The 20,283-nt window shown below is 44.3% G+C and overlaps 1 protein-coding gene across 2 annotated transcripts in view; it reads right to left on the reverse strand.

Annotated features, from left to right (window-relative positions):
* LOC123761547 (glutamyl aminopeptidase) overlaps positions 1–20,283 on the reverse strand; it is a 705,879-nt gene that overhangs the window by 285,122 nt on the left and 400,474 nt on the right. The gene's annotated exons all lie outside the window — the stretch shown is intronic.

Raw genomic sequence — 20,283 nt, forward strand, 5'->3', positions numbered from 1 at the left:
AACACCATTATTTGTATCAGTGCAGTTGGAAATGAAGTAGGCGAGTTAGGAGTGAGGCACTGATACAGAGGTTTAAAACAGTCATATAATTAGTTAGGAGCAAGGGAGGACTCCCGATCACATGTGGCATTCTGCCACGAAAGGGAGTTGGAAATTAATGGTTGGCCAGGGCACTTGGTCTACATTACCGACTGTACAAATATTGTAAATCAAATGCAATATAATTCATTGATAACTGGGAACACTTCTTTGGAAGGAATGACATGTATGCTCGATTGATTGATTGATGAAGATTAAGCCACGCAGGAGGTGGCACGGGACTGAATAGCCCGTAAGTGGTAGATTTTATATTGTATTTTTAGTAAATGCTGTGTGCTGAGGTGGCATTTAATCATGAGGCTGCTATCCCGGGGGAAGGATACTGCTTGACAGTATTTATGATGGTGTCCAGCTGCTTGACACCATTTTTGACCAGAAGAGTGGCAATGTTGATGGCTTCAGGTTTGGGAGAAATACCATGATTGTTAAATGAGAAGAATTACTTAGGACTTGAAATTTACTAAAAGGAAAAATTATTGTAAGTAAAAATACAAAATAAAGTCCTTAACGTTGTAAGTCCTAATCTTCTTTTCCTAAGAAGGAAAGTAGTCTGTAGGGAGCAGGTAGGAAGTTCCTGAAGGGTGAATAGATTTGTTGATTGGAGACCCACAATCCACCTGCAGGCATTTCAACACATCAGCTTGTATTTTATACAAGGATAAGATTTAAACCACAATTCTAAGACTGTGACACTGGATCTGTTCTAGATCAATGATCTGAACAACATGCACAGTCTAGCCTAGCTCTAAATTATTGCAGCAGACAATAATATATTAAACTAATATACACAACAACATATTTGAATTATACACGTATGATATATATGCAAATATGCCAAAAAAATATTATTTCACTATGATAAACTAATATGATATATTAATGTTAATTGTTATAATAATTAATTATTTGATGAACAAGAATTTATATATATATGATGTTTATATATATATTGAAATATATTTCAGATTTATATGAAAGAGATTCATGCATGAAGTTCAGTTAAGTAAAGGGTTCAGTTACTGAAAAATTAAATCAAACTTGCTGAAAATTAGGGTGTTGGCCTTCAGCTTAACGATTAACAATTTATATGAACATATTAAGGTTATGTTATGAGCATACAATTGGCCAATCAACACACTACAAATGTGAGAGAATGGTCTCTCAAGATTCTCCCACAGATGACTTGAAGGGATCATTGCAGTGCACAGTGCACCGATCCTCGTGCACAAGCCCTATCTCTGTTAACCCTGGATAGTAATCTGTCATGTTGGGTGTCCCCAGGATGCCCACATAACCAGGAATACGTTTATAATACGGAGGTCGCCGTATGTCCAGGCAGGAAGTAGATACAGGGACGTTAAGCATACTTGCTACAGGTTCAGAGAGTACACATAGGAGGTGTGAAGCGTGAGAGAGAGAGGAGACGCCAGCTCAGGCGACAGAGTCTGACCTCTGGGGTCAGCCTCAACTGGCGCGATGGAGAATAACAACTGTGACGTGGTCGTGACGTGTTCATGACGTCACCCCTGCTACTGATCAGGGAACGATCAATATGACTGGTTCCCGCTCTTTTGCTGCTATGCCATTGGTCAAAATTGTAACCCCTTGTGTGTGTGTCCTACGAGGAGCCCTGAGCCCCAGGCAAGAGCATTCACGTGAGGAAGCCCTTACACAGAGGACGTGTTTTGCTTATCGGCCAATAGACTGAACACCGTCCATTCCTCACCGTCAAGTTAAACTCACCGTCTTTTCGATATACCAACACTCGCCCGGAATCGTGACTGTGACTATATTGTTCAGAAGCCTAGTAGTGACAAATCACCAGAGCGAAACAGACTGGTATCAGGCAACCCCTGACGTTAAATAGAGATCGTCTGTGAGTGACCTAGAGTGAACTAAGGCAGTGCTGCCGCCTAAGTAAAATGTGTGTGACTTTACCACAAGTGTACCTGCATGGTAGAATGAAATCAGCCGCCAGCCGCCACTCTGTCCCGAGTGTGTAGCCCGCCAGCCGCCGCCCTCACTGTACTACGTGACGTCACCACCCTTACCGCCAGGGCCAGAGTTTGTGCGTGTGTCTGTGACATACAGCGCGCCCTCCTGCTAGTACCCCCGTGTCAAGTACGGTTTGTGGGAAAGCCTGTCGCCAATGGTCTCACCAGAACCAGCTGTCAGGCCACCTACGAGTTCTTGCATAAATGTGCCTGAGTGAGTGAGTGAATAAGAGTACCTGTAAGTACAAGATCTTGTCATTGTTTTAATGTGTCTGTCTGTGTTGATCTGAGGGATCAACCACAGTTCTCACCTACTCACACCTGACACAGGTTACAGGTGAAGGCACCCGACAGTGTGTGCGTGTTTATCTGTGTGGTATCACGACATTACACTCGTCTGTGAATGTGAGCTTTACATACACCACACATTTAGTATTGTGTGATATTATTATTGTGCATGTTATTGCCTGTCCCATTGACAGTGTATTTGGTATTTATTGTGCATGATCATTACCCGAGTATCCGGTTGGAACTCTTGTGATCCCTTTGCATACCGACAGTTAGATTTGCGGTGTTAATGATTGGCTGTCAACTGTGTTAAGTTAGGTGTTTCTCCACGAGTGGATCCGAATCGATTAGCCAGACGTCAAGAGTCTCACTAATGCAACCATAGCCTTTCTGACGCCAATCTAAAGTAAATCAAGCACCCTTTGTATTAGTGGTTAAGTTAGTAAATAAACTACTGTTAAGCTTTATGCGGTGTTTCCGTTGAACCACTTCTGAATACTGCCAACTATTTACTCAAGCCTTCAGCTCCAGGTGTCTTCAACACCGAGTTGCCTATTATTGACAAATTTATGAGGACCCTAGGAGTCCCTTAAAGTGTTAAATCATTGAGGAGATTCCAACGATCAACGTGGAGCAGGACCAGGTGAGACTAGTCTGAGAAGAGACCCTCAAGGACTCTAACTCGACCTTGCTCCCAGGCCCTGTACGGTTGCTCTCGTATTTTCTCTGCTGATTCCGACAGCTTCGTGAAGCGTCTGGCACGTGTGCATTGGCGACGTACACATTGCAGTCAGGAAAGTAAAATAGAAAACCCCCACAACAAATAACACTCAATACTTATCCAAAAATAGAGAACCGGAACCTATCTGACAAGTTCCTAGATGATATCTCTCTTGATGAGAGAAGGCTATCTTGATGAGATATTTTGAGGATATCACAGCATTGCTGTAGTTATATTAATATCACAGCGGTGCTGTTAAGATTCTAGTAGCTTTGCTAGGATAGATAATGTGGTGGAGGCGGCTACACGTCGTAAGCCACACTCTCTTCACTCATATTCAGATGAAATTATTAGCAATATTTCCTTATATATAGTCAAAGAACTTCCCCAGTATCTAGGGAGTAATCACTGGGGGATAATGAGAAGTTTGTGTGGTACAAATTCTGTTATAAAGGTCTTTAGTACCGTACAGGTGTGTTTACTGTTTATAAACACTGGGATATCCCTCGGGCGATGGTGAGGGCTTGTCGCCTCACCCACCATCACCATGCTCTCTGTTAAGGTTGACTGGCGATGATATATTCATGATTTATTTCTCGTCTAGACGATTAATTTGAGTAAAAATGGAATTATTTGATTAACACATAGTGGATTTTAAGATTACAGTTAGTACAGATTGTACAAATTGATCCTTTATTATGGATTTGAGTTAATCCTCACCGGAAATCAACTAATGTTCCAACTATTTTATAATTAATTAAAAATGTTCTTCTCAAACCATCTAGATCCTTGAGAATTCATGCACAAAATCACGTAGGCCTTGGGCCCAATAGCGTACGTTACCAAGTGGTCATGTAGGATCTAGTTGATGTATAATACAATAGATAGTAGATATGATTTGGTATGATGAAGTAGATGTATGATATAGAGAAGATATAGCAATAATGATTTATTAGATAATTATATTGATATATAGAGGGTAAAATTTCCTACATTAAGGTGGTTACTGCAATATTCCGGGACTCTTAAGCCATATTGATGCTCTGTCCACAGAGCATTCTCTCTCTCTCTCTCTCTCTCTCTCTCTCTCTCTCTCTCTCTCTCTCTCTCTCTCTCTCTCTCTCTCTCTCTCTCTCTCTCTCTCTCTCTCTCTCTCTCTCTCTCTCTCTCTCTCTCAAATCATATTTATTTATTTATTTTATTTATATACTAGCAGTACCCGGCCACGCGTTGCTGAGCCACAGCAACCTTCCCTGTTCCCCAGTCCTCCCCACCATTCCCCCCTCACCCGTTTCCTCGGCCTCCCACTTTCCCACTCCCTCGTCTTCCCCAGTATTCCCCACTCCACCATGTCCTCTTTCTTCCCACTATGCCCCACTCCCCCTATCGCTTTGTCCTCCCCACCATTCTCCATTCCCCTCGTCCCCACCATCCCAAATTTCCCTGTCATCTTTCCCCACCATTACCCCCTCCTTTGTCCCCTCGTCATCTCCACCATCTCGTCATGTTCCCATCACTGAAATATAAGAAAAACAGTTAATAATGAAATGAAAATATGAAAAAATATAAAAATAAACTATACTCACGAAATGAACGGTCTGGCAAACAACACAGCTCAATTCCAACGTAATTCATCCAAAATAATTAAATTAAAATGAAAATAAATAAAAATTCTTTCAAAATTCAATATATCAATGCAATCAGAAACATTGAAATGTAATTGTAACATATCTAGAATAGCATGTGTGTTGCTCTTACATGCAACAGATGGCGCTGTTTTTCAAGAAAAGCATAGTTTTACCTGTCACAGGTGTGGCATCTATACTTATACTTACGAAATGGACGGTATGGTAAACAACACAGCTCAATTCCAACACAATGTCACACAAAATAATTCAATAAAAAATAAAGTAAATCGAAATCTATGAAAATAAAATTTATCAATGCAATCGGAAACATTGAAGTGGAATTCGTGACATGATTAGAATAGCGTGCATGTTGCCATGCATGGATGGCAACAGATGGCACTTTTTTCAAAAACGCATGTTTTTACCTGTCACAGGGGTGGCATCTATATAGTAGGTATATAAAATGTCGCGTCTATTCGAATGCTACGTTGTGTCAAAATTTCAAAGCAATTGGTGAAGAACTTTTGGAGATTACAGCGTGTGTTGCTCTTACGTTCAACAGATTTCGCTGTTTTGTTTTTTTTTAATATTTTTTCCTGTCACAGACGGGGCATGTATATAGTAGATATATATAAAGACGCGCCTATTCGAAGGCAACGTTGTGTCAAAATTTCAAATCAATCAGTAAATAGGTTTTGAAGATTTCCCTCACATGAAAAACTCAGTTTTTCAGAAAAAGCATGTTTTTTCCGTCACAGACGTGATACTATATAATATGTACATATAAACTTGCGCGGATGCGAATGGAACATTGTGTGAAAATTTCAAAGCAATCGGTGAAGACCTTTCGGAGATTAGCGATTTTGAACAAACGAACATTTCCATTTTTATTTATATAGATATACAAGAAGGTTCATTGGGTTTATGAGCGTACAAATAACATTGATATTTTTAAATTCTTGTAAAGCCACTAGCACGCATAGCTTTTTGGGCAGGTCTCTAATCTAACAGATAATTTTAAGTAGGTAATGTCTAGCAAAATTTAAAAAATGTTAACTGGTACGTTGTAAGAAAATTTGACTATTTTGACTTTGACTAATACCTATCTTTAATGTAGGTACATTAAAGTAAAATCAGAGGGTTATCAACAGGTACATTGTTCCATAGTCTGATGATTAATTCAAGGTATAATGTAGTAAAACATACATTCAGTTTAACAACCATGTTATAAGACGATAGCAATGATTACAATGGTAAAGTTGTATGATTTAGGCATATATATTGGGGGATTGGGTAGCACTAGAGAAAGAGCGAGTTTAAAGCACTAGGTAGGAAACTATGAAGATGAAATTAGGTACTTTTGGGTTTTATTTTTGAATAAGGCAAAAGTTGGACAGCTTATCAATTCGTTAGGGAGTAAGTTCCATAGATTAGGTCTCTTTATTTGCATAGAGATGTTCACATTGATTAAGTTTGACTCTGGGGATATCAAAGATATATTTATTGCTGGTTTGTTGATTATGGGTTCTATTACATCTGTCAAGGAAGAGATTCAGGACGGTTTTTTTATAAATGTAATTTTTTTTTTATTTATAACACAATTACACCGTTCAATAACCACATAAAACAATAAAGCACAGAAGAACAAAGAACACCGAATAACAATAACACAGATAACAAGTAACACAGAGCAACATAACACAAAAGTGAAAACAAAGAATAATATAAAACACATAGGAACACACACACACACACACACACACACACACACACACACACACACACACACACACACACATACACACACACACACACACACACACTCACACACACACACACACACACACACACACACACACACACACACACAAAGCTGCACCACCCAGATGGGGCGTGCCAAAAGCGTCAGTAATGACAAATATCAAAGATATATTTATCTTCGATAAATATAAAGTGCACAAAGAACACAATAAACCCAAAGGTAAAAATAAACAAATAATACATATATACACCATAAAACCAACGCAAAACACAGGCACCAAGCGTCACACAACACAACAGAAGACATCACACCACAGAATCAAGAACACAGTAACAAAACTTGGTAAGTACAACACTGTAAATACAACAAAGTAGAACACATGACGGGTTGCGTGGTGACCACCGGCCAGGTCGGACGCTCCTGAGGTCTCTCCGCACTGGCTAGTGTTTACGTTGGGTGATTGCTTGTTTGCCCTGCTGGTGGTGGTTTGCCACTGACTGGGTGACGTTTGCCTTAGCCATGGGGTCATCTCGCCCTCCAGTGCAGAGGACATTGTCGGCTGGTCTAGCGTTTACGGTGCCGGTGGATCATCCATTGGTTGGTGTCGCCCTGGTGGACGTGCTTCATGTGCAGCTGTCGGACCTGGTGGGCGTCCAGCTGCTTCAGGGCAACCGTGCTGTGGTCAAGTTCCGCCTCCAGGCTGCCTTTCAGGTGTTTCTCGAGCGTTGTGAGGGGCGTGTTTACCCACTCCCTGATTCAGCTGGCTCAGTTAAGGTGGTGAATCTTAGTGTCACCTTGACGTCTGTGGCGGTGCATGGTGCCCCCTTCGAATTTCAGGACGACTTTTTAACCTCCTGTTTTGAGCGATTTGGGACCGTGTTAAGTGTTCGTTGGAACAAGGTCGTTGCCGGGCACTGTGTTGGTATGCTTGACGGCTCCCGCACCCTGACGATGTCGCTGAAGTGTAGTGTACCGTCGTCGATGTCCGTGTTGGGTTACACGCTCCGCTGCTTGTACCGGGGTCAACCGCGCACCTGTTATCGGTGTGGTCACGAGGGTCACCTGGCTGCGGCGTGCGACGTGGGAGCACCTGGTCGGGTGCATGTTTTTCGTGCAGAGGATTTCCCGCCCTTGTTACGTTCGGACGGTTCTGAGGACGGAGTAGGTGCTGTGCCTGAGGCGCCTGATTGCCTGTCTGCTGCTCCGCCTGTTGAGGCGAGTTCTACGGCCTGTGCGACACGTCAGGTGACTGCTGTGGCCCCTGGGGTTGTTGAGCCGGTGTGTGTGGGTGTCGAGCCGTCGCCTGAGCTGCGTGTAGTGCAGGATGTCTCGGTGGAGGTCCATGTCCCACCCCCGCCTGTGGATGTGATACCGGCTCCCGGGAACGCGGGTTCTGCTGTTTTAGAGGGGGTGCTTCGGCAGGGGGAGGTGCCTGCCGTGCCTGTGTGTGTTGGTGACTGTAGTTCTGCTCTTTCCGTCCCTTTGCAGAAGCGTGCGCGTCGGTGTTCTGAGGCTGTTTCCCTGGATGATGTGGACAGTGTGGGTGATGTGGCCTCTGTGGACTCTTCGGACGGTGCGGGTGTGGCCTGTGTGGATGTAAAGATGGTGGCCGTGCCTGCGGCGGGGCCTGCTGGGCGTGGTGTGGTGAGGCCTGTCTCGAAGCGTTCACGGCGGGCTCGGAGTGTGTCTCCCCTTCGTGGTGTGCCTTGGGAGGAGGTGGGGGAGTATGGTTATCTGGCGCCCCCCGCCGAGAATGATGGTGCTGTGAGGGGCTCCGAAGTTGCTACCTGTGCCTCTCCTCCTGCGTCTCCTGCTGTTGGATCTCCGCAGTGGGGGGTTGTCCCTGATGATCGGGACCTCGTCGTGATGTTGCGGAAAGATGTGCGCCAGAGGGCCTCGGCTCCTGTGCCCGGTGGTGGGGTCGGTGCCGCGCCTGCGTCCCCTGCTGTATCCCCTCCTTGTTTGCTCCAGTCTGGGGATTGCCTAGTCCCGTCTGCTGGGGTCGTGCCCTGTGAGGGTCCGGAGTTGGGCCCTTATCGGGATGCCCGGGTGCTTCCGATCCCGTGGTGCTCGTCCACTGTCTGGGTGTCGCGGGTGAAGGAGTTTGTGTATAGGGTGCCTGATAGGATGTCTCAGCCGAGGGCGCCGCCTGGTGGCCGGCTGCCCGCTGACCTGCGGGTGATTTGGGAAGCGTACTGCTTGCGCTTTCCGATACACAAGTTTCCGGAGAAGTATTAGTTCCCGTCTTGCGCACGCTGCTAAGCCGTGCATGGATCAGCTGCCACCGTGATCACGACCCCCCCGGTGCGGGGTGTCTCCCTCTAACGTTCGCCTCTGTTTTCGTCGCCACTCTTCTCTCTACGGCCCATCACATCTACCGCTTTTGACTTTCTTCTCCTCCTGACCGTCAACGCGTCTCCTTACATCTGTCCTGGTGCAGTCATCGGGAGGGTTACCCCTTCATGCAAACTGCGCCTATTCTCAAGAAGAAGAAGAAGAACACATGACAACATAGCACGTAGAAAATTCACGAACATAATACGGGAGTAAGAGAACATAGGAAACACAGTAAACATCACATAGCAAAAAGAACATAATAAAGTGGTACAGCAGAATCTAAAACGTATATAATCAACATAGTAACGTATAGAACAACATAAGAAGACACAGAAAACAGAACGTCAAAACGCATACAAAGAACCACAATCGCAACACAGGACACACACACGACACATAACACAGGTAAAGGAAATGACAAACAAAAACAACAGGCCTTAAAAGTCAAACGAAGATACAGCGCAACAGGCCCATGCAGGAGCCAGAAAGAAACAGCCACACCACACACCCGCACACACAAGAACACGCACCCGTGCACGCAGGCACCGGGCAACAACATCACACACACACACACAAGAATAAGCACCAGCAAGCAAACAAACAATAAACCAACCACACTGACTACTCATACTTCTCCGGGTACTCCCGCTCCGGAAAACGCAAGCAGTAAGCCTCCCAAACCAACTGCTCGTCATCAGACACCGGACGGCCAGGAGCCTCACCAGGCCGAGGCATTAAATTCGGTACCCCAGTGACAAAACCCTGCACCCGCGGAACCCAAATGGAAGAAGATTCCCCTGGGACAGGACGCACCAGGCCGTCAAAGCCACACCACAGAGGACGAGACCCATCAAACACCTCCCCGGACGGGAAGATGACAGGGAAGGGCTTCTTCCTAGGGGGCCGGTCGCAGGGGTGCGCACGGGGAAGCACACCGGCCAGCGCACAAGGCCCCCACACCAGCTTGCACACCAGGTCCCACGTCGGACGCCTCACAGAGCCCCTCACAAGGGGCACCATCAGACACGCTATGTCCCTCACCACCAGGAACAGGGGCAGAGGCCCCCTGGTGCACATCTTTCGTCAACACCACCACAAGGTCACGGTCACCAGGGGCTACCGCCCACGGCAGGGAGCCACCAGCAGGAGGCGCAGGACCCAACACAGGAGGCAGCACAGGGCCACCAACACCACCGTCATCCACATCGTCGCAGTTATCAGCCCATGCACGGGGAGGCGACCCATCCCTATCCTGGCGAGAACGCTTAGGAACAGGCCGCTGATCGTCGGAGCTGTCACCCCCTACAGGTGTCGCCTGAGAAGACCCTACGGCTGGCCGCCTCATAACCGAGGTAACACGACCACACAGAAGGTCAGCCTCAACGACGTCGGGGATGAGGCTTCCACCCACCAAGGACACCGGAACTGGAGAACCAACAGGCGCGGCCGGCGGGAGAGAAGGGACCCGCACAGGCAAATGAGCCTGCGACGACGATGATACGGCCAGAGGAGAAGAGGCCCACACAGGAGAAGAATCCCGCGGAAGCATAGAGGATGACCGCAGAGGCGGGGCCGCACACACCACCACCACGTCACGAGCACCACCACACGTACCCACCGGCCCACCAGCTGATGAACCCGGGACCACCACCGGGCCAGCAGGTGGTGGGGAGACCTCCTCATCCACCCCAATACCTGGCGACACATCCTGCACCACCAACGGAGGGAAATCTTCTTCTCTAAATAAATCAACGGGAGCAACTGGTACCCGAGTACAAGCGGCCGCCTGGTGTCCCTCAAGGCCACAACGAAAACATTGTCGAGGCTGTCTTGCGTAGAACGCCCGCATAATGTAGCCCATCAAGGTTACCTTGGAGGGAACAGGAGACTTGAGCCGCAGGCCGAGAGTTCGGTTCCCACATGAGACCCCACGCCACCTGCCCGAAGAGACGGAGTTCATCCGGATCGAAACCACAGTCCCAAAATGGCGAAAGTACTGTCGAAGCAAGGCCTCTGTAAACTCAAACAGCACACCATGCAGGGCCACATACGTTATCGAGCAGCACCGGTCAGAGATAGTGACGGTATCACCGTCCACAGGGAGAGGAAGAGAGTGCCCATCATAACGGGCCACGAAGTCCGTATAGACAGCAGTGGAGTTAAACTTCACAAGTGCCCGGTGGTTGAACAGTTGAAGCCCATACACATCTGCAACACGAACACGCAGCATATCCAACAGGACTATCTCAAAGGCCTGGTATGATGCACGTTCAGAAAATTCCAGACCCACAGTCTCCGAGCGGCGAATAGTGAGGAGGGGGGTCTCCATGGCGCCGATGAAACAACAACACCCTCCCACACAGAACGCCAAGCAACAACAGGGGAGCACTTGGCAAACACGTCAAGACCCCCCTGGCGGCCAGGCCCAGAATCGTAAATGTAAATGGCAGAAGAGAATGTGTGGAGTAAGTTTATGTTTAGCATGTTTAGGGATTTAAACAAGGGGGCTGAGTGTTGTCTGTTAACTGAGTTTGTTATTGTTCTTACAGCAGATTTTTGCTGGGTGATAATGGGATTGAGGTAGTTTGCAGTTGTTGAACCCCCATGCACAGATACCGTATGTACGATAGGGATAGATTAGCGCATAGTATAGTGAGAGAAGAGCAGATTTTGGAATATAATATCTAATTTTAAAAAGTATACCGAGCGTTTTTGAGACTTTCTTGGTTATGTATTGTATGTGGGTGCTGAAGTTGAGCCTCTTGTTTATGTATAGGCCAAGGAACTTTTCAGCATTTTTATTGCTGATGTTAACATTGTCTATCTGAGGCTGAATTGCATTTGTTGATTTGCTTCCAAATAAGATGTAGTAGGCCTTTACTATGGTTAGTGTGAGTTTGCTGGTTGACATACATTAGTAGACGTTTTATAATTTTGCAACATTATTTAATGTGTGTGGATTGGGGTCTGAATAGATGAGAGTAGAATCTGTGGTGTTTGTGTGTTACTGAGGAAGTCTTGGTTGTAGGGTTGATGTAAAGTCATGACTTGGTTACTGACTTTAATACTTAATATGATTACATGACTAGTAGCTACCAAGCTTGGCGGGCGTCCTGTACGCTCTCTTGTTTACCTTCCTTCTCTCTGGCGTCTCAGCCGCCGCACATAGAAAACGGATGGTACCATTTTCTGTGAACATGACATCCCTCCTTTTCTTTAAAAATAATGAATACAGGATGTCTACCATGCGTGTAGCACAAAGCAAAGTTATTGACACAAAGTAAGTTATTAACATATCAAGAGATACTGCATACATTTAACATTAATTAAGCACACAAAGAATTTAAACAACTTAATCTTTTCCACAAAGGATTTCAATGTTAAAAATACATATGCAATGTTAAACAAACATGAAAGAAACTGTACTACAAAGTTACAAAATATTGAATGAGATATCTGCATTATTCAAACAATATTAAATTTAGTTTAGCATAAGTAAATACTTTTCATTTCATAGGAACACAATTAATCATCAAATCGTGTAGGGCGTTTAACATGACGTTTAGGACGAGAGTCCTTAAATGCAATAACATCCCTTGATGAATTGTTTGTCGGGTTATAACTATTTTTTTCTTTTTCTTTTGCACGACTTTGCACTTCATCATTTTCTACACTAGTTGGAATCACTTTGAAATAAGCCATATTACGTGTTATACTATGATCTCTATTACTAGCTGTTACCATAGTTCCTTTTACACTAATCACTTTATATGGTTTTGTATCATACGGCATATCTAACTTTCCCTCTTTTTTCTTTTTAACGAGAACAGTGTCACCAACCTTTATGAACTGTTCCTTTGCACGTTGATCATGAGCAATTTCATTTTGCCCTTGGCTAGTGCATCCTTCTGAGCGAGACGTTTATCCGTTACCTCGGCTGGCATGACGGGTAGTGCGATTCTCATAGGACGTCCAAATAAAAGTTCACCAGGTGACTTGCCCAGTGTTCCATGCGGTGTTGCACGGTAGTTCCTGAGAAAAGCATACATAGCTTGTTTCCAGGATCGTCCTTCGGCATGAGCACAGCGTACCGCTTTCATGAGAGGTTGCATGAATCTCTCAACTTCTCCATTTGCTTGAGGATGTAGTGGCATCACACGGCGGTGTTTGAATCCAATATGCTCAGCAAAGTTGACGAAGTCTTGTCCATTGAATGGCGGTCCATTGTCTGTCTTGACAATTTCGGGAATGCCAAAGTTTGAAAAGATCTTGTCGAGTTTCGGGATGACGGCCTTTGCAGATGTGGAATTGATGATTTCTACTTCTGGATAACGTGAGTGATCATCAATGACTACCATCAAGTACTCTCCAGTTGGTAGTGGTCCGCAGAAGTCCATTGATACTTCCATCCATGGTGCAGCAGGAAGTGGTGAAGGTTGTAGAGGTGTTGGTCTTGAAGTATCCACTGCAGCTTGGCAAGGGACACAGGCATCATGCATATCCTTTGCTTGACGATCAATGCCAGGAAACCACACCTTTTCTCGTAGCAGCTGTTTGGTCCTAACAAGACCTTGGTGTCCTTGATGTGCAAGCTTCAGAGCACGTTGCTGGAGAACAGCTGGAATCACGATACGAGAACCTCGCAGCACAGTGTCGCGTTGTTGCGTAACACTTAATTCTGTCTGGATGCGTTCAAGTGCTTTGAATGCATCTTGGTCAACTCCTGAGGGTGGGATGCGTGGAAACTTTTTCTTAGTCAATGCATCCACTGTTGCTTGCAGAGTTGGGTCCTCTAGGGTTGCAGTACGTATTTCATCAAGAGTGAGAGCCTTAGGGACTGCATCACAGGTTACAGAGTGTACATATTCCTCGGCAACTTGCTGATGCTTGGTGATGGTGAAACTGTGGGCAGGATGTCGACTGATGTAATCAGCGGGATTGCCTGCACCCGGCTTGTATTTCACCGTAAAGTTGTATGGTTGCAGACGAAGAGCCCATCTCTCAATGCGAGCTGGTGGTTTGGACTTTGGATTATTGAAGATGGTCTCCAACGGTTTGTGGTCAGTGACCATCGTGGTGAAGGGCGCACCAAGCAGATACACATTGAAGTGTTCACAGCCCCATACAAGAGCAAGAGCTTCCTTCTCTGTCTGACTGTATCGTTGCTCAACATCTGTGAGAGAACGGCTGGCGTAGGCAATTACTACTCGGGAATCTGGTTGACCAGGTTTGTGTTGGGCTAAAACAGCACCTAAACCAACAGGACTAGCATCCACCGTTAACTCAGTGTCCATTGATGGATCAAAGTATGCAGCAGTCGCATTCTCTACTAGTGCATCTTTCACAGCATCAAATGCATTTTGCTCGATATCGCTCCAGTACCATGATGCATTTTTCTTCAGGAGCTCACGTAGAGGCTTTGTAATGGTAGCAAAATCTGGAATGAAGCGAGAACAGTAGTTTGCCATTCCCAGAAAACTATGTACTTCAGTGGACGTTGAAGGAGGTGCAGCATTCTTGATATCTGCAACTTTCTTAGGATCTGGAGACAGACCTTTGTCACTAAGTACATGTCCAAAGAATTCAATTTTATGTTGATTGAACTCACACTTTGCTCGGCTTAGCGTCAAATTCTTTTCTCGTAAGCGTTGCAATGTTGCACGAAGAGCTTTGTCGTGTTCAGCTTGGGTACGGCCATAAACAATGATGTCATCAGACATGTTGTCAGCATTAGGTATGTCTTGCAATACCTGGCTGATGATGTGCTGGAATACCTCGGCAGCACTGTTAATACCAAAACTCAGGCGCTTGTACCTATACAGACGTCGATGTGTCGTAAACGTTGTGATGAAGCGACTCTCATCATCAAGTTCAAGCTGATGATAGCCCTTGTTTAAATCTAACTTGCTGAATATAGTTGCACCATTCAAGCGGTAGATCATATCATCTACAGTGGGTGTAGGATGGCGTTCACGCATTATTGCCTTGTTGGGAACACGCATGTCCACACAAATGCGTATCTCATCTGGATTCTTCGGCTTTGGTGGAGTGACAATTGGGCTTACCCATGGTGTTGGGCCTGTTACTGGTTCAATGATATCTAGTTCTATCAGCCTATCCAGTTTGGCATCAACTTTCTTGCGAGTATGGAATGGTTGTCGGCGATGTGGTTGGGCAACTGGAATTACATCTGGGTTGATATGCAGATGTACTTTGCTATCAGTATAACAACCTATGGATTTAAATCGATCAGAAAATTCAGCAACAATACCATCAACATTGTTTGCAGATTCCACTGCTACAGCATTAGAAAGCTGAAGTAGCCCCAATTTGGTTGAAGTCTTGTAACTGAGTAAAGACTCCTTTGCATTCCTAACAACATGGAATGTAGTAATGAGCATTGCATTCTTTGACTTAATCTCTGCAGTGAAAGTTCCAATCACTGGCAAGGCTACCTTTGAAGCATAGGCAGTGGCTTTGCCATTATAGTTCTCAAGCTTTGGGAACTGTTTTTTAATGTTTTCATAGTGGCACTCAGCAATGGTATCAATGTTTGATCCAGTGTCAATGAGAACTTTGAGACAAATACCAGCAATGTATACACATGTCTCTGGGTTGTTTGGAAGATCATTCCATTCTGTGATTGCTTGTACTCCATAAGTATAATCACATTCACTGTCATCTGAGACTGGTTGTAATGAAATGTTGTCTTGTACATTATTAACATTCTGGATATGAGGTGCAATATTGTGTTTACCACCTCGACCCCTATGACCTGATCCTCGTACAGTGCTTTTATTCATTGACTGTGGTTTCTTTAGTGCGGAACGACACATAGCACCAAAATGACCTAGTTTTCCACACTCATAGCACTTCTTACCTTGAGCAGGACAAACATTATCTTGGTGTGGGTAGTCTCCTCCACAATTGTAACATTTATTGTTGACACCCTCTGATGTGGGTCGTTGTGACTGCTTGAGCCTTGTTCCTTGACCCCAGTTGTGACGTGGTTCTCGGCTAAATTTACTGTTAGGTTTGCCATGATATCTTCTTTGATCACGGTGTCCTCCCTGAACCTTACGTACCTCATCACTGTTAGTAACAGTGGCAGAACCGTTATTAGCACTGCACTCCATGACACGAGCATCACGTGCAGCATCTTCCATTCGACGAGCCATATCCAGTATCTTGGTAAGAGAACTGTCATCATCAACAAGTTCTAGAGCTCTTCGACGAAGACGTGTAGATGTGCATGATTCAATTATTTGCTGTTTGATTTCTTTGTCAACATCAGCAAACTCACAATGGGCTGCTAAACCCTGCAGACGTGTGTGGTATTGATCCACAGTTTCATTAGAGAGTTGTTTTGCTCTCCTGAAATGCATAATTTCCATAGCAGTATTTTGCCTTGGTTTGAAATGCTCTGTTAGTTTGGCTTTGGCAGTGTCATAATCTTTGGCACCACCAGTGTCTTTCAGTGTGTCAAAGATGTCACAAACTCTATCACCTGCATAATGAAGTAGAAAGGCACGCTTTCTTTCAGCACTTTTGATGTCAGAAACTATCAACAAATTTTCAAACTTTTTAAGCCATTTGACCCACCTCTGTGACAGGTTTGTCTGGTCACAGTCAGGATCAAATGCAGGAAACTGAGGTATATTTGCCATTTTTACTGAATAAATGTAACTTATCACTTAAATGTTCCTCAGAATATTAAACACTTACTGCACTGTATATGTTAGTCAAGAATTCACAGTAATTACTTTAATTTTGCAAAGCACACAAGCATTTTAATGCAAAAGTTCACAACAGTGCACAATATAGCAGCAACTGACTTCTTACCTAGCCCTTGTGTACATGTGTTGTTCCTACTCACAGCAGCAGCACAGCAGTTGGCACAGCAGTTGGTACAGCAGGAGTTGGTACATCAGCAGTTGGTACAGCAGCAGTTGGTACAGCAGTTGGTGCAGCAGTTGGTACAGCAGTTGTTACAGCAGTCAGTTCAGTGTGATGAATTTTGTAGCACGAAGCGTCGTTTCGTAACCAAAACATCAGGTTTTGTACACATCAAAGCGTCGTTTCGTACACAACGTCGGCAGATTCCTCAGTACAGTTTCTTCAGCACAGCTTGGGTAGCACACAGCTTGGGTAGCACACAGCATCGGTTAGCACACAGCATCGTTTAGCACACAGCATTGGTTAGCACACAGCATCGGTTAGCATACAGCATCGGGTATGGCGCTCACAGCTTCTCTTCCTCCTCCAGGCAGCATGCTTCTCCCTTGTGTTTGAAACTGAACAAATACCTGCGTTCACAGTTCATCCTCGTCGCCAATGTGGTGTTTGTGTGTTACTGAGGAAGTCTTGGTTGTAGGGTTGATGTAAAGTCATGACTTGGTTACTGACTTTAATACTTAATATGATTACATGACTAGTAGCTACCAAGCTTGGCGGGCGTCCTGTACGCTCTCTTGTTTACCTTCCTTCTCTCTGGCGTCTCAGCCGCCGCACATAGAAAACGGATGGTACCATTTTCTGTGAACATGACAGAATCGTCAGCAAATAATATAGGTTTAAGAATATTAGACATTAGGCAGATCATAGGTGTATATAAGAATTAGTAGAGGTCCTAGGATGCTGTCCTGTCACTCCTTCGGTTAATGGTAGAGTGGGAGAGATTATATCATTGATGGCTACATATTGGTGTCGAATATATTTCAGGGCAAGGCCTCGGATTCCATAATGGTGGAGTTTAAGAGATAGTTATGGTTAATAGTATCCAAGGCCTTTCTCACTGATGGTGTCCTACACTGCCCCACGGGCGCAGCTGGAAGTGCAGTTGTCCTGACTATGGGTGATGGCTTATGTTTTGAGTGGATAGTCTGTATAAACAACTGGGCCTCTACCCTTCAGACAGAACTATTTGCCTTGCTTCTTACACTGAAATGTGTACAAGTCTCCAGACTTGATACATTAATTGTAAATTACTTTTTATCATCCTTAATTGCTCACAACTCTTCAAGACATAACTTTACCATGTTCGTGTCTGAAGCTAGACACAAAAACAACGAAATTATTAATGATGGTAACAGAGTCCACTTCATATGGACTCCATCTCATGTTGGCCTCCGAATGCATGATAGAGCTGATAAGTTAGCCAAAGAATCTGCCTTTAAAGGAGAAATTGTGTATAACCTTGGATTGTCAATAAACAGTCTGAGTGCAATAGTCTTCAGACTATTCTCTTCCAAAAGAATAGTCTCTCGGATAATAGGAGAGAATTCCAAGAGAATCCAAGACTATTGAATAATCTCTTCCAAGAACTTCAACAAAATCTTGTAGATCTGAGGTAAAGTGAAATCGACACCAGTAATTCCATCTATCATCATACCATCATGCAAGAGGAGCCACACATCTATGGTTCATCCAATAAAATCAGCAGACTTCTAGATGTTACTACTGCTCGGCTTACACTCGGTTACAAGTATCTCTGGGAATTCTCATTATCTGCTGATGTAGACCTGACCAAATGTAAACTGTGTCAACAAAATTTTTCGCACACCCTCTGTGACTATGTGATGGAGTGTGAAAAGATCCGTTGATTCAGAGACAATTCTATAACAAATGTTCCAGAGATGTGTAAATAATTCATTCAAAATGATCTGCTGCCAGAAGTTTTGGTCAAATATCCCCAGTTTGCTAACTGTAGGTAGTAACTAAGTTATTGTAACCTATCCACCGCTGCCCACTGGATGAGGGGCGGTGTGCAGAACAAACATACCAATTGTGACACTAGCTCTCCACATATGTCAGTTGCTTAATTTAGAAACTGCACTTGTGGTCGGTCTCGAGCCCATTGTTGATGTGACGATGTGCATTGAATTTTGTAATTAGCTCATCAAGATTGTAACTTTCTTAGCTAAATGAATTGTTGGGTTCAGTCCCTGAGCCCATTATGTGCCTCTGTAACCCAACCACAACCGCCCACAAGATGCGTATGGGGTGCATAATAAATGAACTAAAAAAAACTAACTAACTTGGTTTATGGATGGTAAGTGGCAGCTGGGTCCGCCTGGTACGGCACTCACGGTTAAGTGTGCCAGGGGGATCAGCGGCTCCAGGGAGGAGGATGTGCTGTGTGTTGAGCGGTCAGCGTCTGCAGTCTTAGGTCGTGACGGATTGATGAAGATGAAGATACCCAAGACGTGGCACGGGCATGAATAGACCGTAAAGTTCGTGACCCCTGCTGACCGCTTTAAGGACCCCACTTTGGTGCGCACGCACCCAGGCGCAACCCCTCAGATAACCCGGGACAGGGCAGACTAGAGTTCTGAGAGATTGTCATATAATATTAATAATAATAATAATAATAAAAATTTATTCTCAAGAAGGTATGAAGGGTTGGAGAGTTTATATACGATTTGTATTTCTACATTCGTGCACAGCCACTAACACGCATAGCATTTCGGGCAGGTCCTTAATCTAACATATCAGGTAAAATGAAAAGGTGCATTGCAGCAAGGTTTTATATCAACAAATAACTACAATATAAGTTGACAGAGGTGATTACACGGGTAAGGATATGTGTCTAAGTATTAATATTGGGGAAGTGCAGGGTAGTACATGATATAGTTAGAGTTTGAAGCACAAGGTTGGAAACTATGAGGATAAGATTAGTAACTGTTTATTATAATTTGAACAGGCATGGATTGGACAATTTTTTAATTCATTGGGGCGTGAGTTCTTTAGACTGGGTCCTTTTATTTGCATTGAGTGTTTGCACAGATTTAGTCTGACTCTGGGAATATCAAAGATATAAATAATTCTGGTGTGGTACTCATGGATTCTATTACACCTATCAAGGAAAAGTTTCAGATCAAGATTAGCATTTAGAAACAATGTTTTGTACATGTATATAGCACATGAGAATGTTTGGAGTGAGTGTATGTTTAGCATGTTAAGGGGCTTAAATAGATGTGGCTGTGTGTTGTCTGAAGCCAGCGATTATTACAGTTCTGAGAGCAGATTTTTGCTGGGATATGATAGGCTTCAGGTAATTTGCAGTGGTTGAATCCCATGCACAGATACTGTAAGATAGGGATGTATTAGTATAATGACAGTAAAGCAGAATGGGGAACATAATGTCTGATATTAGAAAGTATACCAACCGTTTTTGAGATTTTTTGGTAATGTGTTGTATGTGGGTGCTGAAGTTGAGTCTCTTGTCTATGTGTAGGCCAAGAACTTTCCCTCATTTTGATTGGTAATGTTAACAGTGTCTTTCTGAAGTTGAATATGATTTGTTGATTTACTACCAAATAAAATGTAGAATGTCTACATTTTTATGTTTAGTGTAAATTTGTTGGTTGACATCCATGGGAGGATTTTTTTATTTACTGTTGACAATATTACTGTATTTAGTGTGTGTGGGTTGGGGTCAAAAGAGATGAAGGT

This window comes from Procambarus clarkii, chromosome 24 (assembly GCF_040958095.1).
Source record: "Procambarus clarkii isolate CNS0578487 chromosome 24, FALCON_Pclarkii_2.0, whole genome shotgun sequence".
Taxonomy (NCBI): Eukaryota; Metazoa; Arthropoda; class Malacostraca; order Decapoda; family Cambaridae; genus Procambarus; species Procambarus clarkii.